Source organism: Delphinapterus leucas, chromosome 17, assembly GCF_059928025.1.
Source record: "Delphinapterus leucas isolate spDelLeu-1000000601 "Yukka" chromosome 17, BTC_Dleu_Yukka2, whole genome shotgun sequence".
NCBI lineage: Eukaryota > Metazoa > Chordata > Mammalia > Artiodactyla > Monodontidae > Delphinapterus > Delphinapterus leucas.
The window spans coordinates 17,175,310-17,197,899 of record NC_143145.1 but is presented as its reverse complement, the minus strand read 5'-3'; the positions used below and the strand labels follow the sequence as shown (position 1 = coordinate 17,197,899).

Here is a 22,590-nt window from a genome sequence, read left to right as displayed (position 1 = left end):
ATAGAAACCAAATATAAACAGCATATGTTATTAAACTCAAAACACATGAAAGAATAAAAGAAAGTCACGTATATTTTCTCAATGTGACAGAGTCTGAGGCAAGTCTTGGGAGAAGTTGAATAAGGCCACAAAAAAGGCTTTAGCTTCTTTCAAAGATCATTAAAATAGCCCCCTTCCCCACAAAAGGATTTTGCCTCTTTAATATGGATGCCACTCAGAAGCCCATAGAATACATTAAATTCTTAGAGCATACATTCATTGTCATGTGATGGAAAGTAACTATAGCTGCAAAATGTGAATTTATAACTGGGTAAAGAAGGTCTTTCCTGCTGAGCCCCTTGAAATGGATGGGGATTGTGTCCTCGACTTATTTTTCATTTTAAAGGTTTCATTACAGTTTCATTTAAGAGGACGGTGAGTATCATTTATTATGGAATTAGTCCTCGTGAAAAAAGTGTATCATCCTGTGCATTGGTTTTCTACTGTTACCACAAATTTGGGGGGGTTTAAAACAACATCCGTTTATTAGTTCAGAGCTCTGTAGGGTTATCTGCTTGGGATTTCGCAAAGCTGATGCCAAGGTGTTGGCTGATTGCAACCTCATCTGGAGTTTGGGGTCCTCTTCCAAGTTATTCCGGCTGTTGGCAGAATTCCGTTTCCTCACTGGCTGTCCGGAAGGGCCTCTCTCAGCTTTTTAACGCCACTCACATTCCTTCTCCAGTGGTTCCCCCCTCTTCACACCAGTAACAGTGAGTCAAGTGCCCCTCAAGCTTTGAATCTCTCTGATTTCCTCTTTCTACCACTGGCCAGAGAAAACTCTCTGCTTTTAAAGTGGCTCATGTGATTAGATTAGGCCCACCCTTATCATAAGGTCGACTCTGCCGTGTAATATACATAATCACCAGAAAGATATATTTATGTGTTCGAAAGATTAAGGCATTTCTGGGGGACTTGGAATTCTGCCTGTCACACTGTGTATGGAACTCACAGGAGGTCTTCTGAGGAAGGCATGTAGTAGCAGCAGCATTGAAATACTGCCCACAGAGTTTGCTCTTTTATTTAAATAAACATCACAAAATGTAACCCATTTTCCTGTACCACATCACTCCCAGAAAACTGAAGACTAGCTTCTGGGTTAGTTTATCTAATTCTGAATATATTAATTTAATCAAAATCTATTTAGCCACACTAGTGGCTAAGATATATACTGCTTTCTCTAGATACCAACTTGAAGAAGACAAGGTCTGTGGCCCATAAAGAAGTTATATTTTAGTGCAGGAAACGGATACACAAACCACTATGACAAAATGTGATAAGTGTTCTACTGAAGGCCTGGATGAAGAGCCATCCCCTAGCAGCTCTTAATAGGTGAATAACAGTACCCTGGATGCAGTGTGACAGAGTGTAAAAACCATACACCTTGGAGACCACAGAAGGGATTCATAGATGGGTTTCCCCACTTACTAGTTATTCAACCTTGAGATATTTGCTTAACAACAATTTAGTGGAAATTACTAAACGTACTTCATGTGTTTGTTAGAGGATTATAAATAATATGACATATATGAAAGCATGCAAGTAGCTCTTAGCATTTATAGGTTTTTTCCTCTTTCAGAGAAAGTCTTTGTAACCTCTACCTCAGTGTAAACCACGGAAGTTCAGACAGAAGATGAGTCAAACAAATAGCTTTGTTTTCAGGCTCATGACTGTCTACCTTTTCACCCCTCAGGCTTTCGTTTGTGGCATTTCAACTAAGATTTGATGAATGGTGCTCTATAAGTTAATATGAGTGTGATAGAGAACAATAAACACTTGCATTTTTTTGCCTTTCAGAAGCTTTCAGATTACTCACAGATAATAACCACCTAGCATGTGATGACAATTATCTTAAAATAACAAAACACCAATTAACAACACATGTTGGAAAGCGACTTAAAGACAGTTGGTCAGTTCTTGTATGTCAGATATCTCTTGAGAACTTTTATTTGCACTATTGACTTTCTTATCAGATTTTTCTTCATAGGCAGATAAAAAGATATATGTCACACAGAATCTTTGAATGACTCCAGATTCTAAATTAATGGGGCTTGAATCAGTAAGATATTCATCAGCGTACATGTTCTTCCAAGTATTTTTCACTTGGGTTGTTTGTGAAATTTCAGAATTCATCCCACGGAAGACAGGCTCCATGTGAGGCTTAATTCTGAAAATTATGAACTTCCTGTGTTTATAGTAAACACTGGGAATTTGAGAGGACCGGGCTCTTTGTCAATCTCATGATGAGTGACTTTGTAAAGGTGAACAGATCCAAACGTAAGATAAGGCCAGGAGAGCTGGATCATGTATCTTAGCTGCCTAAACTTTGTCAATCTGTGAGATTTAACTGTGAAGGTTATTCACAGTTAACCACAGCAGGAAGCTCACAGTAACTTACTGGTCTTGGATTTTAAAACAACCTCAATTACGAAAAAAAAAATCTTATCGGATTTCAATGTTTCATTTTTCATTTTAAATCATATTAAACAAAACAATTTTTAAGGCAGTATATACATGACATATGAGCTCTACTTTTAGTCCTCAAGACTCCCTGCCCTTCACAGTAATCCCACTGATCCCTTTTATTCTACTTAAAAGGTGATCAATAAGGGTTTAACACAGAGCAGTTGAAGAACCTAAGGATGTTTCCATCATTTTTATTACCTGGAGAAGACTGCTAATCCACCCTTCATTTTTCCACAGATAAGAATATATAATATATATCACATATATATAGATCTATATGTATGTATATATGTATGTATGTATATGTATATAGATATATGAAATAAAATGAGCTTTTAAATATATCTAACTTCTCCCTGATTTTTTAAGGATTAGTCAGTGCTGCATCATGTTCCCATTAATTGTCTCTGAAAATGATTATATCTCCTACCTTATTTTGAATTATTTCTTTGTTAGAGTATCTCTTCTGTAATTCAGTAAACTCATCCAGGGTCCATTGACTATATTTAGAATTCTACTGCAAACACATAGCTCAGGGCCTTGATTAGTAAATGTGCATTGAACTGAAATGAAATTATGGTCAGAGTTCTCAGCAGTAAATTTATGTGTCTGAGTCAATCAACCTGTCAGTATGCACCTATACCTTGATTGGCTTCTATAAGGCCTAATTTACTGATACATTTCTGGGTCTAAAAAGGAAAAAAAGACATTAAAATTGCTAACTTTTATTATAAAAGGCTGGGAAGTATGTTGTCTTAGTTGAAGCTGAATTTTAGAGGAAAATGTCCCAGATCAAAACAACACTTTGGCATAGCTACTCTCTGTTATCAGAGATTGAATATAACATTCGTGGCTTCCTCCTTTTTTTTTCAACCTCACAGATTGTGACCACTTCACTGATAGGTAAAGTATTTTTCCATAAGTGTCACTACTAGCAAATATGAATACAAAATGGTAAAAATATAAAATATTTTAGGAAGACAATGCATCAAATAACAATTAAAATGTACTAGGTAATTTATCTATGATAGGATTTATTTAGCAATACCACAGATTCCCAATACATACTGTACAGGGGCAGCATATTTCCTCATCCATAAATTGTAAAGAGATTGAGTTGTCTGACAGATTTCTACATATTTAAATATGTAGAAATATTAACTACATATTTAAGTAATTATCCTTTTCAGAAAAAAAATACCAAGATGTCACTCTTCATCATTAAACTCTACAATTTCAATTCTTGTGTTTTTAAACAAAACCTCATAGCCTTATTTTCTACATTTTCGGAAGAAATTCACTTATCAATAATTATTCACAAACAGTTGCAACAATCCTTTAGAGTAACAATTATTAATCTCAATTTTAAAACCTAGGCTTGAAAGAGCTGTGATTCCAACACAGCTGTTTTATATTTCAATATCTCTTTTCACTATACCAGCTATCACATGGCATAGCTAAGTTACTAAGCTACTCATAAATTGACATCCCAGACTTATCAACATTTAAAACCATATACCTACACACTGCAAGCAATTTTTATTTTAGTTTCTTGGAGAAAGTGATTCTTGAGGTAGTTTTCAAAGTTTATATGTCATGTTTAGATTAAACATCCATCCACTAAAGACTTAGAACTGGATAAGTTGTTGTATATTACTAGGAGTATCTTTTCTTGTTCTAATTTGAATTTTTAAATTTCTATTTTAATTTTCAACCTAATAAATAACCTTGCAGATATAAGAGACATTGATCATCGAGAGGTACGTTAACAAGAGCAAGAACGCCAGTCTGAAAGTGCATGTTACTCTTTGAAACGGAACCAACAAAAAAAGACGCCTTCGTCATAATTCCTGAGTCTTCATAGGGCCTTTTTATGCTATAGGGCAGGAGATGGATCTTGCGGTTTCAAGTTTGGTAAGAGGTGAGCTCATTGACTCCAGAAACGAGGGCGCTAATGGTGTAGAGAGAACCTCTTCGTCCTTAGGCACTTGGCATTTTGTCAGTCCAGGTTGGGACTGGCTCCTGTGGAGCTTCAAAGATATGTGCAGGGGGCTTCCCTGGTGGAGCAGTGGTTGAGAGTCCGCCTGCCGATGCAGGGGACGCGGGTTTGCGCCCCGGTCTGGGAAAATCCCACATGCCTCGGGGCGGCTGGGCTCGTGAGTCATGGCCACTGGGCCTGCGCGTCCGGAGCCTGTGCTCCGCAACGGGAGAGGCCACAACAGTGAGGGGCCCGCGTACCGCAAACAAACAAACAAACAAACAAACAAACAAAAAAAGATATGAGCAGGGAGAAGGGGCCTATTTTTGATGGATGATTGTCCTCCAAGAAGAATAATCCACACCCCCCATAGTTAGGTGGAACAGTAGTTTGTTACATAGATTTAGAACTTTGAACACTTTTATTTTATTTTTGATGTTATGAGATTTATAAAAGAAGTTGCCATATTTTAAAATCTTTCATAGAAGGTTTATTAGGCAGCTTGTTGAGACTGAGCATTGTGCAGGAGGGGTTGCAACTCTTTCTCTCTTAACTCAGCCCAACTTCCCATTGCTTATTTTTGAAAAAGCCCTACGGACTCTAGTCATCAAATATTATTGAAACCCCATGTAAAATAACCAGAACATTTGTATTTTGTTTCCCTATGGATTATGCAAGGGTTTCCAAAATAATGCAAAATTTTTTGGCTAGCTTGTTTTGCACTTTGTGAACCTAACATTAAAACAAACCCACAAAATAGTTTTGTTTTGTTTTTTCTCCATGACATATGAACCTAGTACACCCCTGGCTTTGTCAATTAGGCCACTAATAAGGAAATGATAGGAAACGAAAAGCCCAAAGAATGGATTTTCTTTACAACCAAACAAAATGCCCATCTAGCAAGTGGAATGATTACAGTCAGAGAAGCGCTTGTAAAACAATGTAGTGGAATCAGTGAGGCATGCGCTTGAAGGCAGACAGACTGTGGGGCTTCAGAATTGCTTTACCTTTCACTAGCCATACAGCTGACAAATTATTTGTCCTTCCCAAGCGCCGCTGTTATTTTTTCAGGTATAAAATAGGAATAATGGCAATTTTCATTCATTTATATTCTACATGTGTTGAGTGCCTATTACAAGCTACACGCTCTCTGGAGCCAAGGAAATAGCAATGAAGAAAACAGACAAGAATCTCTGACCTTGTGAAAGGCACCCTTTATTGGGGGTGAAAAAAAGATAAACTTAACAATTAAATAAATGCATAGTGTGATGAAAGATGAACAAGAGGTAAATCTGTAAGATAGGCTGTAAAGTGAAAGGTATTTCAAGTAGTGTGGTTAGAAACAGCCTTACTATAATAGTAACATTGGAGAAATTGTTTTGAAGATGAGGGAGTGAATAGATCATAGCCAGGTGAAGATATTTCGAGAAGAGAGAATGTGGGTCTGTTTTTTTTTTTGGCCACTAAGTTGCTGTTCTCCAAAATAAGAACACTTTGCTCTCATTTGCAGTGTCCCATTAGGATCAACTTGGATGTAGGCTTCAGTGAACCTGGATTCAAGGTTATCCTTCCAGCAGGGATGCAGTTAGAGGTCTCTCTCAGAGGGAGATGTTGGAATTAGAAGATAAATGTATGGCCTATGACCAATATCCATCCTATGTATCATAGCAGAGAAACAGTTCAGAAATGGAGAAATGGAATTTTAAATTCTTAGATTGGCAATTTTCCTAATCTGTAAATCAATCATGAGAACAGGAAAAAGAAGGGGAAAAAAAAAAAAAACCCTTGATGTTGTTCTGAATGAGTGTTTAAAATTAAACAGAATCACAAACACTAGGCTCTGGTGATTCTTTTCCTTCACAAATAATTTTTTTTTTTTTGATTCTCCAGAAAAATCCATGCTAAAAATGGCCACATACTGGAAAGTCTAGTTTAATATCAATACTATTAAGTTGAATATTAAGTCAATTGTTAAATATTATTAAACTTAATATCACTATTAAGTTGAATATTACATTGATTCTTAAATATCAAATATGATTAGATCCTATAGGATAACCTTCATTTTTAATTTGTAGGAAAAGCTTATGAAATGCCCCTTGCCTTACTTATAGGCATCCGATAAACCTATCCGGCTATTTCTCCACTGGTAGTTTAATGGGATCCTGCTGTGAATCACTTTGTAAAACAAATCAAGTGCTCTGAATGCTTAGATATTTATGTGTCGGATTTTTCTAGAATGAGGAATATCTGTTTCTCCAGCAAGAAGGACAACTCAGTGCTATAGGAAAGTAAAACTAGTCACTTTATTTCTTTACTTCACTCTGTCTTGCTCAGGCTAGTTCCTGTGTGGCCCAGGGAGGATCATAGTTGAAACAACCATTAGAATGCATTGCACCCATCATTGGGGAAGTGAGTGAGGACTGGCCTGCTGTTTGCTTTGTTTCAGCTTTCTTACCAGTCACCCTGGTGAACGGAGAGGCTGGATTAGCAGCCCAGGTTAAATAAGTCATGTTCAAACCATGACCCTGGGAACACAGAGAAAGCCTGTTGCACCTCTGTCACACATGAATCCAGCTGTGTGTGGATTTTGCTCTTTGCTTCCCCATGGATTTCCCTTCCACCTGTCCCCAGGATCATTGCTTTTCCCTCCAGAGCATGAGTACTTGATCCTGTCCTCCAGCTTAGCCTAACTCACTTTCCCTGTGTGAGCTAAATTTGAAGGAAGCTCTACTTGTGTGTGCAAACATAACAGAAGTAAAAGCATGCTGGAGAGGGTGTAGAGAAAAAGGAACCCTCCTGCACTGTTGATGGGGATGTAAATTGATGCAGCCACTATGGAGAACTGTATGGAAGTTCCTTAAAAACCTGAAAATAGAGTTACCATATGATCCTGCAATCCCACTCTTGGCATATATCCAGAGAAAACCTTAATTTGAAAAGATACATGCACCCCAATGTTCATCACAGCACTATTTACGGTAGCTAAGACATGGAGGCAACCTAAACGTCCATCAACAGATGAATGGATAAAGAAAATGTGGTATGTATATATATTTATGTGTATGTGTATACACACACACACACACACACACATACACGCACACAATGGAACATTACTCAGCCATAAAAAAGAATGAAATAGTGCCATTTGCAGCAACATGGATGGACCTGGAGACTGTCATACTAAGTGAAGTCAGACAGAGAAAGACAAATATCATATGATATCACTTACATGTGGAATCAAAAAGGAAAAAAAGACACAAATGAACTTATTTCCAAAGCTGAAAGAGACTCACAGACACAGAAAACAAACTTATGGTTACCAAAGGGGAAAGGGGGGAGGGATAAATTAAAAGTTTGGGATTAGCAGATATAAACTACTGCATATAAAATAAACAACAATGTCCTACTCTATAGCACGCGAAGTATATTCAGTATCCTGTAATAAGCCATAATGGAGAGGAATATGAAAAAGAATCTATATACTGTATTATAGATATATAACTATATAACTGAATCACTGTGCTTTACAACTGAAACTTACAAGATATTGTAAATCAACTATACTTCAATTTAAAAATTGTTTAAAAAAGCAAAGGCTTTCAATTTTGTACTGGACCATTTGTTGCCCCATTCATATATCTCTCTGTGAATTCATACTTAGCATTTATATCTGGCCACTTTTAACAGAGGATGCACCATAAATAGCATGTCAGCCTGGAAGACTCAGATCTATGTGAGTCATCATACAGATGGTCGGGCTGATACCACCTCCCCACATTCACCACCTCCACTTCTTCGTCTTAAATAAGCTACCATGATAAAGCCACATTCTACCTATTGGTATGGTTTCTAATATTTCTTTTATTTTTCACTCACTTATAATGCCAGGTTATAAGAATTATGCATGAATGTTATTCTTAAATCTGAGAGCTGTATTTAGAAGATTTTGTTAGTACTTGCTCTAGCCAGGGCATTTTGTAGCAGTGAAAAGAAGTCCTTGGTCAGAGACACAGGGATTCGTAGTAAGCAGACATCTGTGTGTGGAAGTAAATTTGATGTGACATGAGCGAGACACCAACAGTTCTGCCCAGCCTTCCTTCTATCTTAATGCTATTGTACCACTCATTCCCACCGCTGCCCCACTCGCCATGCCAGTCTTCTATGTTACTTAGGAACTTAGGACTGCATCCATCAGGGCACAATACTGCACCGTAAACAGAGATGCAGAGAGGCTTCTCTCAGCTTCCTGGACACATCAGCCTCTCTCAGGAGGAGGACAGAGAAAATAATAATAGTCCTACAAACTCTAAACCCCCAACCCACAAATTGTTTTGATTTGAAACCCTCCTACCAGATCCACCCAGTAATCTGTTGGGAGTTGAAGTAATAAAACCTCTGGTGAATTAGAAACAAGTAGAATAAGCACCTCTCTCATTGAAGACCACAGAGACTGAGAATTTCCTTTTAATACGGTTTCAGACAGGCCCCTTTGAAACAACTTCTGGTCAAAACACAGCAGCCGGGCTTCCCTGGTGGCACAGTGGTTGAGAGTCCGCCTGCCGATGCAGGCGACACGGGTTCGTTCCCCGGTCCGGGAAGATCCCACATGCCACGGAGCGGCTGGGCCCGTGAGCCATGACCACTGAGCCTGCGTGTCCAGAGCCTGTGCTCCGCAACGGGAGAGGCCACAACAGTGAGAGGCCCGTGTACCGCCAAAACAACAACAACAAAAAAAAACCACACAGCAGCCCAGGTGTATGGCACAGTCATAGAGTAAGGTCTTTCGTACTATTTTTAGATTAAACAAATGGAAATGAGAATTTGCATTAACTTTCCAATGCCTTTTTATTTCTCCTTTCTAGTAAAGTGGGATTGGACGACCAGGAGTCCCTGTCTCCCAATCTCTTGAATTGGCATTGAATGACGCTCTGCTAAAACACTCAAGGAAGCTTCTGTTATTGTCTTCTCAAATGCATCCTAAGTTGACAGTTTAGTACTAAAGTAGACAGAAATTTAGAGATCTGAGTTCAAGCCACAAGTGGGCTTCAAATCACTTCACCTTTCTGAGGGTCAAGTCATTTATCTATACATGGGAATAAAGGTAACACTCTCACAAGGTAGTTGAAAACACTAGATGATGTGTTTTATATGTGTTTAAAAACATATATGTGTGCATGTGTGTGTGTATAATTTTATTAGTTCCTTCTTTAATGGTAGAACTGACTTTGTTTTCTTAAAGTAAGTGATTTAACCTCACAGCTACTGAGTCTGTAAAATGGATTGGATTAATCAGTGGTTCTCAACTGGGGCAAGTGGGCATTCATCATCGTCTGAAGACAGTTTTGTTTGCCACAGTTGGAAGAAGTATTTTACTGCCATGGAGCGATAGAGGCCAGAGATGTTGCTAAACATCCTACAATGTATAGCACTGCCTCTACAACAATTATTTAGGTCAAAATGTCAATAGTGCCAAGACTGAGAAATCTTGGATTAGATGACCATTGAAAATGTGTATCAACACTAAGAGCTTTTCTCCCCCCTGATATATTATTGCTCCAATCAATTACAAATATTTGTTGAGTACCAATGGCTTCTCATTAAACTGAAGAAAATCTGAAATCTTGGCCATGACCTACAAAGTTCTATGTGATCTGGCTCTGGCCCATCTCAAGCTACTTTCAGCCACTCTCACTCTGGTCTAGCCATGCTGGCCTCTATGCTGTACCTCCAATATGGCAAACTCCTCAGGGATTTGAATGTTCATTGTACTAGAAATCTTCTTGTCACGTTTCTGCTTGTTTAACTTTCTCTTTTATTCACATCTCTGCTCAGATCTCACTTTATCTGAGAGATTTTCTCTAACCATCTGATGTGAAATGTCATCATGCTTCATGTTTACCCCCTTACGTTTTTGTCACTGTATTTTTGTTCACAGATTCATTCCTAGTGCCTAGTATGGCAAAGGTGCTCAAGAAACATGTTGTCAAATTAATAGCCTGGGATCCTGTGCCAGACACTTTTTTTTGGTCTGTACTATTTCAATTCTGTTTTACTTTTAAATACTCGTTTTAATTTTGTAATTGTAACATGGAAGATGTCAGACATTTTTTAATACAAATAAAATTTAAAGGAAAAAAGATCTTATAAGGATTACAAAGATTATTGATTTTCTTTTCATGGAGGAAAAAAACAGCAGTTCTTTTCACATAATTATTATATCTACAAGGGTAATGTTTGTTTAATTAACATTGTAGGAAAAAGTTCAAGTTTGTATTTATTTTGGAGCTAGTGATTGACAGAATAATACTTTTCTGTGTGCTTATTTTATTTGTTTTATTTTGCTTTGGTTTGTCTCAGAGTGCAAATGTTTCTCTCTCTCTCTCTCTCTCTCTCTCTGTCTCTCCTCTCTCTCTCTCTGATATAGTATGTGGAGTCCTGACTTCTATGAGAGCAGGGCCAGATCTTAGTTCTGCTTGTGTTCAAGTTCTTGTCTCAAGGCAAAGATTTCACAGCATTCATTAATTTGACAATCTTCTGAATCAGTATGATTCATTTGGTATTTTCTTTTACTTGCCTCTTTATTTACATGAGCACAGTTAAGAGCTGCTGATAATACATGAAGAACTTCCTAGGGTGTGGTTAATAAAATAGTCCTAAAGTATACTAAGAGTCAAAAATGACTCTTTTTCTGGAGATCGTGTATGTCCTCTGGGGTAATAATTTGTGTACCAGAAATATCTAATTGTCTCTATCAGCTTGCCTATAGATATTAAGAACGAATAATTATTCAGTTTACTTCTCCAGGTTTAGCCTGGCCTACCCTATAGTTGCAGGAATATTCTTTTTTATTCTGAGAGCTCCTAGTTTGTCTGTGTGTCTGTCCTGCCTGAAGGAAACATTGCTTGGCTTCCTGTAAAGTTGAGGGTCCTTTAGTGATAGACCAGATAACAAGCCAATTACCACGGAGGACATTTTATGTATCACTTTTCCCATATAAATTATCTATATTACCCAAAATTTCTTAAATCAACCCATGTTTCTTCTACACATAGAAAACACATATAAAAAATAAAGATCAAGAGAATGAGAAGACAAGTCACAGACTGGGAGAAAATGTTTACAAAAGACATATCTGTTAAAGATTGTTATCTGAAATATGCAAAGAACTCTTGAAACTCAACAATAAGAAAATGGACAAACTTGAGTAAAAAATGGGCAAAATCGGGCTTCCCTGGTGGCGCAGTGGTTGAGAGTCCGCCTGCTGATGCAGGGGACATGGGTTCGTGCCCCGGTCCGGGAAGATCCCACGTGCCGTGGATAGGCTGGACCCATGAGCCATGGCTGCTGAGCCTGCGCCTCCGGAGCCTGTGCCCCACAACGGGAGAGGCCACAACAGTGAGAGGCCCGTGTACCACAAAAAAAAAAAGAAAAAAAAAGGGCAAAATCTCTGAAGTGACATCTCACTAAAGAAGATATACAGATGGCAAACAAGCACTTGTAAAGATGCTCTGCATTATATGTCATTAAGGAATTACAAATTAAAACAACAATGCAATACCACTACATACCTATTAGATTGGCCAAAATCTAGCACATTAACAATACACAAATGTGGAGCGACAGGAACACGCATTTATTGCTGGTGGGAAAGCCAAATGGTACAGCCACATTAGAAGATAGGTTGGCAATTTCCTACAAAATTAAACATAATCTTACATCACACTATCCAGCTATCACCCTCCTTAGTATTTATTCAAATGAGTTGAAAAGTTGTGTCCACACAAAAACCTGCACACAAATGTTTATAGCAGCTCTATTCATAAGTGCCAAAATGTGGAAGCAATTAAGATGTCTTTCCGTAAATGAATGGATAAATCAACTGTGGTACATCCATACAACAGAATATTATTCAGCACTGAAAAGAAATGAGCTATCCAGCTGTGAAAAGACATGAAGGAAATTTAAATGCATATTACTAAGTGAAAAAGCTACATACTATATGATTTAGCTATATGACATTCTGGAAAAAAGCACAAGTATGGAGACAGTAAAAAAATCAGTGGCTGCCAGGGGTTGGGGGCCTGGGAAGGGTGAATAGACAGAGCACAGAGGATTTTTAGGGCAGTGTAACTATTCTGTATGATACTATAATGGTAGATACATGTCATTTTGTATTTGTCAAAATGCATAGAATGGAAACATCATAAGCATATCTAATATAACCTGTGGATTTGGGTTATAATGATGTGTAGGCTCATTGATTATAACAAATATACCACTCCAGTGTGACATGTTGATGGCAGGGGAGGGTGTATGTGGGAGAGGGGAGCAGGGGACATAATAGAAACTCTGTACTTTCCATTCAATTTTGCTGTGAACTTAAAATTGCTCTAAAAAATAAGTTCTGTTAAAAAAATTAAGCATAGAAAGATAAAGAAAAGGTGTAGGAATGTTGTTTCCCCACTCTGGGCACAGCATTTGTGAGAGAATAGCTACCATCCATTGAAAAGTAAAGCAAAAGGAATTTGGCAAACAGAAGACATAAGGAAAAACAGGTTCTGGTAAGATCTCTAATTAAGTGGTAAATATGTTCACTTGAAGGAGTATATTTTCACTGAGGTGGTCTGCTAATTGAGCAAAAGACTTAATTTTGAATGTTTTCTTAAATATCAAGACAATACCCCAAGGTATCTTTAGCTTCTCTTCCATTCTCGAGCCAGGTACATGGCATCCTCCAAATGGAGGCTAAAGACTGAGCTGCTTGATTTTTCAGAGACTGAGTAACAGGCTTTCTGCAGGGATGGATTGATTTCTGGGTCACTTTCCCCACAGGCTTAGAGTAATCCCTTGCACACAGTAGAGATGCAATTAATACTTTTTTTAAAGTGTAATATTTATTCTGTGACATTTTTATCATTGACAATTTTTAAAATAGATTAAAATAATCAGTGTTTCATAAAAAATAAATACATCAGAGGAATTTAGTTAACGCCTGTAACATAGATGGCTTGACCCTGACTATCCACTTTTGTTTTCATGTCAAACATTTTTAATAAAGTAATATAAAAATGATAGATTGCTGCATTCTACACGTCCTGTGTCTCAAACATTTCAAATCAACTTCCAGTCTTTTTTCTCAACTCTGTATGTTAATGGCATTTGCTCCTGTTTTTAAATGGGAAGAGTATCCATTTTTTTTAACAGTGATATTTAGGTCTTCTTTTTCTGATTCTTCAAGAAAATGCTTCATGCCAAGTTTGAATAGTAATTGAGGGTCTGGTCCAGAAAGCAGTAGGCAATTACAGAGAGCCAGTGGTAAGAATCTATCAAAGTGCTCAGCTCAATTTCCATGAGAAGGGTGTGTGCATAACCATTCTGGAAACTTGGGATGACCATGGAGGCTACCTGCAAATTTCATCTGCTGCTGAAACACTGGACTGGCTCTGACATCCACACAAGACTTTGCAGCAAACTATAGTCCAATTTTGTCAACTTCAGCCTCTAATATTCTACTGTTTGGTCAATCAAACATATACTCTTTCAATGCGGACTTTCTCAAAAGTGCCCAACTATCTCAAGGACAAACGGCCCAAATCACTGTGTGAAAAATCAAACCTAAGAAATCCAATAAATCAATCAAGGTAGTCTTTTATTGCAGCCTGCCCAAGTACTGCATGCTCTATTTCATAGCCCAGAAGGAAGAAAAGTTGATGAATATCAGTTACACTATGTAAAAGCTCAGTGAAGATAAACATTTGTCCATTTGGAATCACAAAGGAAGTGCTGGCTCAGCACATATACTAAAATTGGAATCACAAAGGCATTTATCTGGGGAATCAACCACATGAATAATCTCAGAGATCCCTAGGATATCTTTACTGTGCTCAGTTAGATGATAAACCACGGCTTGTCCTTAACAGTGGTATTGGTTGTTTTTCTTTTTCTTATTTTATTGGAGTATAGTTGATTTACAATGTTATGTTAATTTCTGCTATACAGCAAAGTGATTCAGTTATATATACATATTATTTTTCATATTCTTGTCTTTTATGGTTTATCACGGGATACTGAATGTATTTCCCTGTGCTATACAGTAGGACCTTGTTTATAAATCCTATATATACTAGTTTGCATCTGCTAATCCCAAATGCCAAGGGGGAAGGGTGTGAGGGAGGGAAGGATTGGGATTTGGGGCATCTTTCTGAGTTAGCATATCATTTTAAAATTCTTCCATTCATGTTTCATGTTCCAGTACTGATAAAATTCTGAAATGTTCTTTTACCGATTATAGTAGCTTGCTCTTTCCTATGACTGGACTTACTCCAGCTGAGTAAAATAAAACAACTGCAAGTAGCAATCCAAGTAATAACTTCCAACTTTTGTCTTCTTTATACTTTCTTTAGATAGTTCCTTCTGATTAGGAGGAAGTATTTGCCACCATTTCCTTATTTCCCTGAATACTTACAATGATTACAAGTAGTTTCTGCACTGGTTTAAGAATTATCAATAAGAGAGGAATCGGTCAAGTTGAAACTGTGAAATGTGGAAACTCCTGATGTCTCTTATGGGAGAACAATTTGGAGGACACAATATTGAAAGAGCAGGGATGAACACAACTTCTTTTATCAGTAGGTGCCTTGAAAAAGAGTCATTCTATGCAGTAATTTTTGTGTAGTCATCCAAATTTCCTTACTTCTGGTACTCTAGAGGCATCCTGTTCTTTTGTTATTGAAAATCCTATGGAAATAAAAGTTTACAAGCAGAAAAGTCAACTTACCACACTGATTTATTCCCAGGCCCTGATACTGACTTACTATATGGTTCATTTGCACTAAATGACAGTCTGGTGAGGTTACAGCAAGTGTGTTACATTTTCTCCAGTTGGCCAGTGAATTAAATCAGAAGAAAACACAATTTCTACTAGCGGACTACAATCCACAGATGAAGCTTATCTTTCTTTTGCTTGATTTATCCTAACAGTGGCAAAAGTGATGAGTCCCTCCAATTAGTGACTGTGTTTGTTTATTTGCTTTTCTGGTTGAGTTAGTAAGCTTTGCAATTGTCTATATCTTTTTCTCCCTTACTGTAAACTCAATGAAAGAAAGGGTTTTGGCTTGATTCCCATTAGAACACCAACACCAGACACAATACCTGCAAATAATACATGCTCAGTCAGTACGTTGAAGGAAAGAATGTATGAACAAATAAAGCTGAGTTTTCTTTTTTTTTGCAAATCTGATTCTTGAACGCTCATTAGAGCACTATGGTATAGTCAATTAGCCTTGAACTAGAAATCAAATACTCAGATTCAAGGCACTATTCCATCCATTTTTATTATCTATCCTTTCATAAATCGTGAAAGCTCTGAGACTCAATTTCCCTACTTGAAAACTGAGTAGAAATCAATCTCACCAGCTAATTCTACTAAGATCTGGAGATTTTATCTACATAAGGCCAATGAAAGCACTGTGAGTTTTAAGCTGCTGTATAAATGCGTGATCAGACATGGCGTGTCACACTGACATCAATCGGAAATAATTTACAAAGTGAGTGGGAAGTGTCAGGAGGTAGAGAATGCTTAATTTGCCAGAATTTTCAGGGCAGTATGGTATATAGTTGGAAAAAACGTTTGATAAGCTACATGAGCTGTAAGTGCAATCTCTTACCACTCCCATTCATGTTCCACTTTCAAATAATACCCAATAAAGCTTTCTTGTAAGAAGTTCTCCACTGGACTTCCCTGGTGGCACAGTGGTTAAGAATCTGCCTGCCAATGCAGGGGACACGGGTTACAGCCCTGGTCCAGGATCATGCCGCAGAGCAACTAAGCCCATGTGCCACAGCTACTGAGCCTGTGCTCTAGAGCCCGCGAACCACAACTACTGAGCCCACATGCCACAACTACTGAAGCCCGCGCACCGAGAGCCCGTGCTCTGCAACAAGAGAAGCCACCGCAATGAGAAGCCCGTGTACTGCAACAAAGAACAGGCCCTGCTCGTCACAACTAAAGAAAGCCCACATGCGGCAATGAAGACCCAACACAGCCAAAAATAAATAAATAAATAAATAAATAATTTAAAAAAAAAAAAGAAGAAGGTCTCCACTTAATTGCAGATCTTTCGAAAATAGGGTGCAATATAAGTATGGAGCCAGAGGTGTGTTGCTTGAGGCACAGAGGGTGAATATTTTTCTACAACTTTCCCTAGAAATTAATCAAAGAGACAAAATTTTATTTCTTTAAAGTAAAACTTTGAGATGATGCCTGCCTACCAAAGATACCAAATCAAAAGGCTGCCTGGGATGTACACATATTGTAATGGTCCAACCTCATATATAATCATGTCAGACTCATATTGGACTATATCAGACCTAAAGAAAATCTCATCTTTGTCCCATAAAGTCAGAATATATTAATGTAGGTGAGACCAAGCTCAGTCTTCTTAGCCAAAAAGTTAATCTCACATAGTAATGTGGGGACAAGCCCGGAGCCAAAACCCAGTATTCTACCTCATGCAGTACGAAATGTTTTACAAGTGATTATATTTTAAATATTGATTAAAAAGCATTGGACAGATCAGTTCTTTGTACCATGTTTTTCCGTTCCTTTTTTCCAAATGGATGGCCTACATTTAAACTAGGCCGATGAAAACTGGTAACAACTTGCTAATGGAAATCAGAATCTTAGCTCATTTTATTCAAGTGTTCCTTCATTTATTCCTTAATTCATCAAACATGTATTAGATGCCTAAATGGTCCAAGCATCTGGAGTTGCATAGGGAATTACAGTAAATACAAACAAACATTGTGTGTATGTGTGATCTGAAATGTTTACTAGTTACGGTCTGAGATAAGAAACATACCAATAAGTAAAACATTTGGCTCTTGGGCTAATCTCCAAGACAATTTCGAGAAAATGTCTATCTTCTGTGTTCCCTCTTCACAACTGTGTTGAATCTGGAATATAAAGCCACTAGAGATTTGACCGCAGTATTTCATTTCTCTTATACAAATTCAATAGAATACTGACATTCAAATTATGCCTACTCTCATCTTGATACATTTCCAAGATTACCTGAAAATTTTAAAACAGTTTGAAACAGACTCTCCAATACATTAATTCATTCATTCAGCAAACATTTACAATGCCCATCATGTGTCCTGCACAGTGAATAAGTACTGGGGGGTTAAAACACAAATGAGCCTGCTCCAGAAGAACTCATTATTTGTAAAAAAATGTGGCTAACCTAATTTAGAATTTACTATATGACTACAAAGGTAAAATTGGGAGGATGCTTTGAAATGCCTTTCTATGGCTATGAAAAATTTGTCCAAGATCTTTGGCCCTCCTTACAATTTTCCTCCCTAGCAGCTTATTTTCTAATAAGTTTTCTACCTTTCCCCTTCTCTTTCTCCTTTCTCTTCCCCTTCCCTCTCCCCTTCCTCTTCCTCCTCTTCTTCTCCTCTCCTTCTTCTTTTTCTGCTTCTTTTCCTTCTTCTCCTCCTCCTTGTCCTTCTCTTCTTCCTTCTTTTCTTTTTTTAGTGGATGACCCTCTATGTCTATGACTATATATGAACTGGACCTTCATCTGACTGAGTAGTTTTAGATCTATGTTTCCAGAATTCTTTAGAGCTTTCTGTGGAGACTCCTTGGGGATGACTAATCCAGTGGCATTCCAGGCTCACTTTCTTCACCTGATCTCTGGCAGCTTCACAAAGAACTGCTATTTAAATTGGGGCTTTGAGAAAGATTTCATTTGAAAAAAGAGTTCTTAGACATCTTTAAATTTTAAAGTCACTCTCTTTCTTGTCTAATTTTTATCTTTGGAGGATAAACTGAGGCAAACAGAGGAGAAGTGATAGTATCAATACTATATAGCTACCTAGAGAGAACTATATTTGAACATGGGTCTTTCATTCTCAGATGCTCATCCCTTTAGGTTATTCTAGGCAACAGTTCTCCTCTGCCACATTGCCCACTGTAGAGGTAGAAATCTCTGTCTGGAATTGTAATGACAAGAGTGTCACCATGTGCTGTGTGTTTCCCCTCAAGTGTAGACTTAACTACCTCTTAACTTCCTTTTAGCTTTAATCAGGAACACTCTGTCCATAATTTTCAAAATGTAATTCAATTTAGAAGACATGAGCTATGAATTTACTAAATTGACAATGCTAGTTTGTAAACACTAGGTTAAAATATATATATAATTCTTGCAAAGGAGTTTCTTATCAACTTCTTTAGGGATTGGGGATGCAGACATGCATACATCTTCAGTGAAACTATATGTATATTAGTGTCTTGTTGTTATGAGTTGAATGGTGTCCCTCAAAAGACATGCTGAAGTTCTAACCCCCAGTACCTCATAAAGTGGCCTTATTTGGAAATAAGGTGATTGCAGATGTGACTTATAAATTAAAGTGAGGTCATACTGGAATAGGGTGGGGCCCTAATCCAACATGATTGGTGTCCTTATAAGAAGATGGCCATGTGAAGACACAGAGACACAGGGAGAACACCGTGTGAAGATGGAGGCAGAGATTGGAGTGATGCACCTATAGTCCAAAGAATACAAAAGACTGCCAGCCATCATTAGAAGCTAGGAGAACGTCATGGACTAGATTCTCCCTCAGAGTCCTCAGAAGAAACCAAACCTGATCTTGACTTTCAAATTTCAGACTTCTAGCCTCCAGAACTGTTAAACAATAAACTATTGTTTTAAGCCACCCAGTTTGTGGTATTTTGTTACGGCAGCCACAGGAAACTTATACACATGCGTAAAGTTCACAGATGAGGAAGCCATTATCAACCTTGCCATGTGTCTGGCACTCTGCTGGGAGAAGGTGACATTTGAGTTGGGCACTCAGGAGGAAGTCAGAGTTGGCCAGAAAGAAAAGGGAGTATGTGTGTTTACAGCACAGAAGAAAGCAGGAGCAAAGGACAGGATTTGGAAAGGTCTTTTGGTGTTTGAGTAATGCTGAGTAATGCTGTATAGCTCCAGTGTGGAACATAAATTGCTTGGTGCTTGGGCGAAGACTGATGCAATGCCCTTTTGCAACAAGAGAGTTTACTTAAATCAAGAAAAACTTCAAGTTTTGGAATCACTGTGTGTTTGTGTGTGTGTGTGTGTGTGTGTGTGTGTGTGTGTGAGTTTAAATATGTACTTATCCCCAGATGGTTTTTCTTTCTTTCTTTTAATTTCTTTTTAATTATGGCAGCTATTCTCCAAACATGTTTTTGTTTATCTCAAACTAAGTATACAGTTTCAACATATGGAGCATATTTTGTTTTACTTCAGTTTATCTTAAGAAATCAGCTTTCCTAACTCTTGTTGGCAGTGAACCCAAATGATTTCTTACTTTTTCTTTCCCTCTCTACTTTCTCCTTTTTTCTTTTCTCTCAGTTACAATTTATCTCGATCTCCCTCACTCTCACTTTCTCTCCTTTCCTCTCGCCCTCCTTTCCTCCCTTCTTTCCTTTTTTCCTTCCTTCCTCCCTACTACTTTTCCTCCTTCCTCTCTCCCTTCCTTCTCTTCCTTTTCCTTCTGGGAGGTCACAAAAGATTTCCCATGTTGATGAACCAGCTCATTTAGTGGCAGAAACCAATAGTTCCTTGGCTTGTGGACATTTAATCAGCCTAGAAAATACACAAACTGGAAATAATGTTAGTAAACAAGTCAGGGATATTATTTGCTCTTTCATTTATAATATTATGAACCTGGCATTCTAGTCTGTTCATAATCTGAGCCCAAACTATGTTATCACACTTAGTTTTGCATGATGTGTTTTCAAACCTCAGTGTATTTGGATCTCCTGTTCTTCCTTTTCTTAGGAAGCTTATTTTCATCCTCTCAGCCTACAGCACTTCACTTACCCTTCAAGATCCAGCTCAAATATCCCTCCCTTTAAACACATTTTATGATGCTCACTGGCAGAATTAATCTTTTTCTCCCCTGGATTCTCCTAGAGCTTTGTACATTCCTCTATCTTTGCTTTATTATGATTGGTATTTATTTTCATACATGCCTCCTCCATTAAACTGAGGTCAAAAATGGTTTCTCATTGTCGCAAAATCTGCTGTGTCCAATAGGCACAAAGCACTTCATAAACTCTCACTGAAGACATGCTTGAGTGGAAAGAGATTGCTATCCTCATACAAGAAGCAAAAAGCTTGTCTTTAATATCCATGCAACTCTTCTTTAAAATCATTTGCAAACTTCCGAATGTGAAGGGCACTAGAAATGTCAGAAACTGAGCATTTGAAGAGAAAGCCACTTAGAAAGCTGAGTATAATATTGTTAAGGAAACATAAAATAAAATAAAATATAGATAGTGGAACTTATCCTTTCTTGGTGTGTATATTCATGTAGCAGAAACTGGGCATTCTAGTGGACTTAAGTACAGTGTAGGAGCTCAGTGATATATTCATGAATGTTTCTGCAGTGTCACTAGAAGAAATAGTTTTACCGCTCATACCAAGCCTGAAATCAGTTACACTATGCCGAGATAGTTTATGAGTGCAACTGTGCTGTAAGTGACTCATGAGGTCTGCCAGAAGAATGAAAGTATAAGTAGGGGCACATGTGTCATGTATACTTAATGTCTGTACTCCCCAAAAACAGAGCCTATGTCTTTCTTCTTAAAACCCCCAGCACATTGCTTGACACATTGAATATGATCTACAAAGGGCTTTTGAATGAATGAATGAAGATTGTCTAACCTGATACATAGCAGGAATGCAAAGTCACAATCTTCATGGTTGCAGCTCTATAATTCCTGCATCTGTCCATTACTATTAGCATTTTCAATGACTTTGCGATATAAGAAACTTTTAAAATTATATTGCATGACCCTTAATTTCAGCAACTTATTTCCAGCATCAATGACCTTGATCATGACCTTATCTGTCCTTCAAGCATTGCTTAATGGAAGTCTGTGCACCGAGTAGGGATAATGGCCCATGGACTAAGTAAGCATAGGTTCTGACCATGTTACTTACAATGACTATAGTCCCCTATCCCTAACTACCTCCTTCTAACAAGGGCCTTGGAAGTCTCAGTGATATAAGCTGCTAAGGAGAAAAATGTAGAGAGGATAAAACAGATGAGGTGAGTTCTGGTCCCAAGTAGGGAGGTATAATGGACAGTAGCATGCGTGGTGGAGGGTCTGATATAGAAGGAGGAATAGAGGTGTAGTGGTGGTGTACAGGGACCCATAGGCACCATGGATCAGCCTCACCACACCGTCCCCCGCAAGTCACTGTTCCCCTCCCTGGGGTCCTCACCTTCATTTCTCATGGGCAAATTGAACAGTTTCTTATCTTAGAGCAGTAAGAGATATTTACATGAGTATGACACATTTTCACTGAAGAGCTTGTGTTAGGGTGTGCTTCTGCCCCATGAGGACAATTTTGAGATTTTGTTACCTGGGAAAACATTGTAACTTTCCTGTACCTGGGTATTCCCATCCTTATTGGAAAGGTGGTGTGTGAAGGAACTGAGATTACAAATGAGGAAGAGTTTATAGAATGTCAAATGCTACAGAAATATGTCTTGATTATTATCTTGATATTGTCCTTAAGGTAGGATAGGATTGGGAGATTGGGACTGACATATATACACTATTGATACTATGTATAAAATAGGTAACTATTGAGAACCTACTGTATAGCTCAGGGAACTCTACTCAATGCTCTGTGTAGTTGACCTAAATCGGAAGGAAATCTAAGAAAGAGGGGGTATATGTATATGTATAGCTGATTCACTTTGCTGTACAGTAGAAACTAATACAACAAGATAAAGCAACTATACTCCAATAAAAATTAATTTAAATAAAAGGTAGGATAGGATTTCTCAAATGAGGAAACAGTCTCAGCCAGGTCAAGGACCAGAGATGAAGGAGCACACAGTTTACCAGCAGCAGAGTTCTAGAACCTGGTGTTGTTACTTTCACCCCAGTCTGTTTTTATTTTTGCTTCCCCCATGCTCATCCTCAGAAACCAGGTTGTTTCTGATGTAACAACATATGAACTTTAGTTAGGAGGTGTTTTTTCATTACAAAAGGGTAACTTTACCTGTTACATTCATGATCATTTAGATAGCTTGCTTTC

At 37.9% G+C, this 22,590-nt stretch overlaps 2 pseudogenes; both read right to left on the bottom strand.

The window, feature by feature from the left end:
- Window positions 1-13,597: 13,597 nt before the first annotated feature.
- Window positions 13,598-14,332, bottom strand: LOC111164392 (metalloendopeptidase OMA1, mitochondrial pseudogene; annotated as a pseudogene).
- A 191-nt stretch (window positions 14,333-14,523) lies between these two features.
- LOC149746916 (metalloendopeptidase OMA1, mitochondrial pseudogene) overlaps window positions 14,524-22,590 on the bottom strand; it is a 41,769-nt pseudogene continuing 33,702 nt past the window's right edge.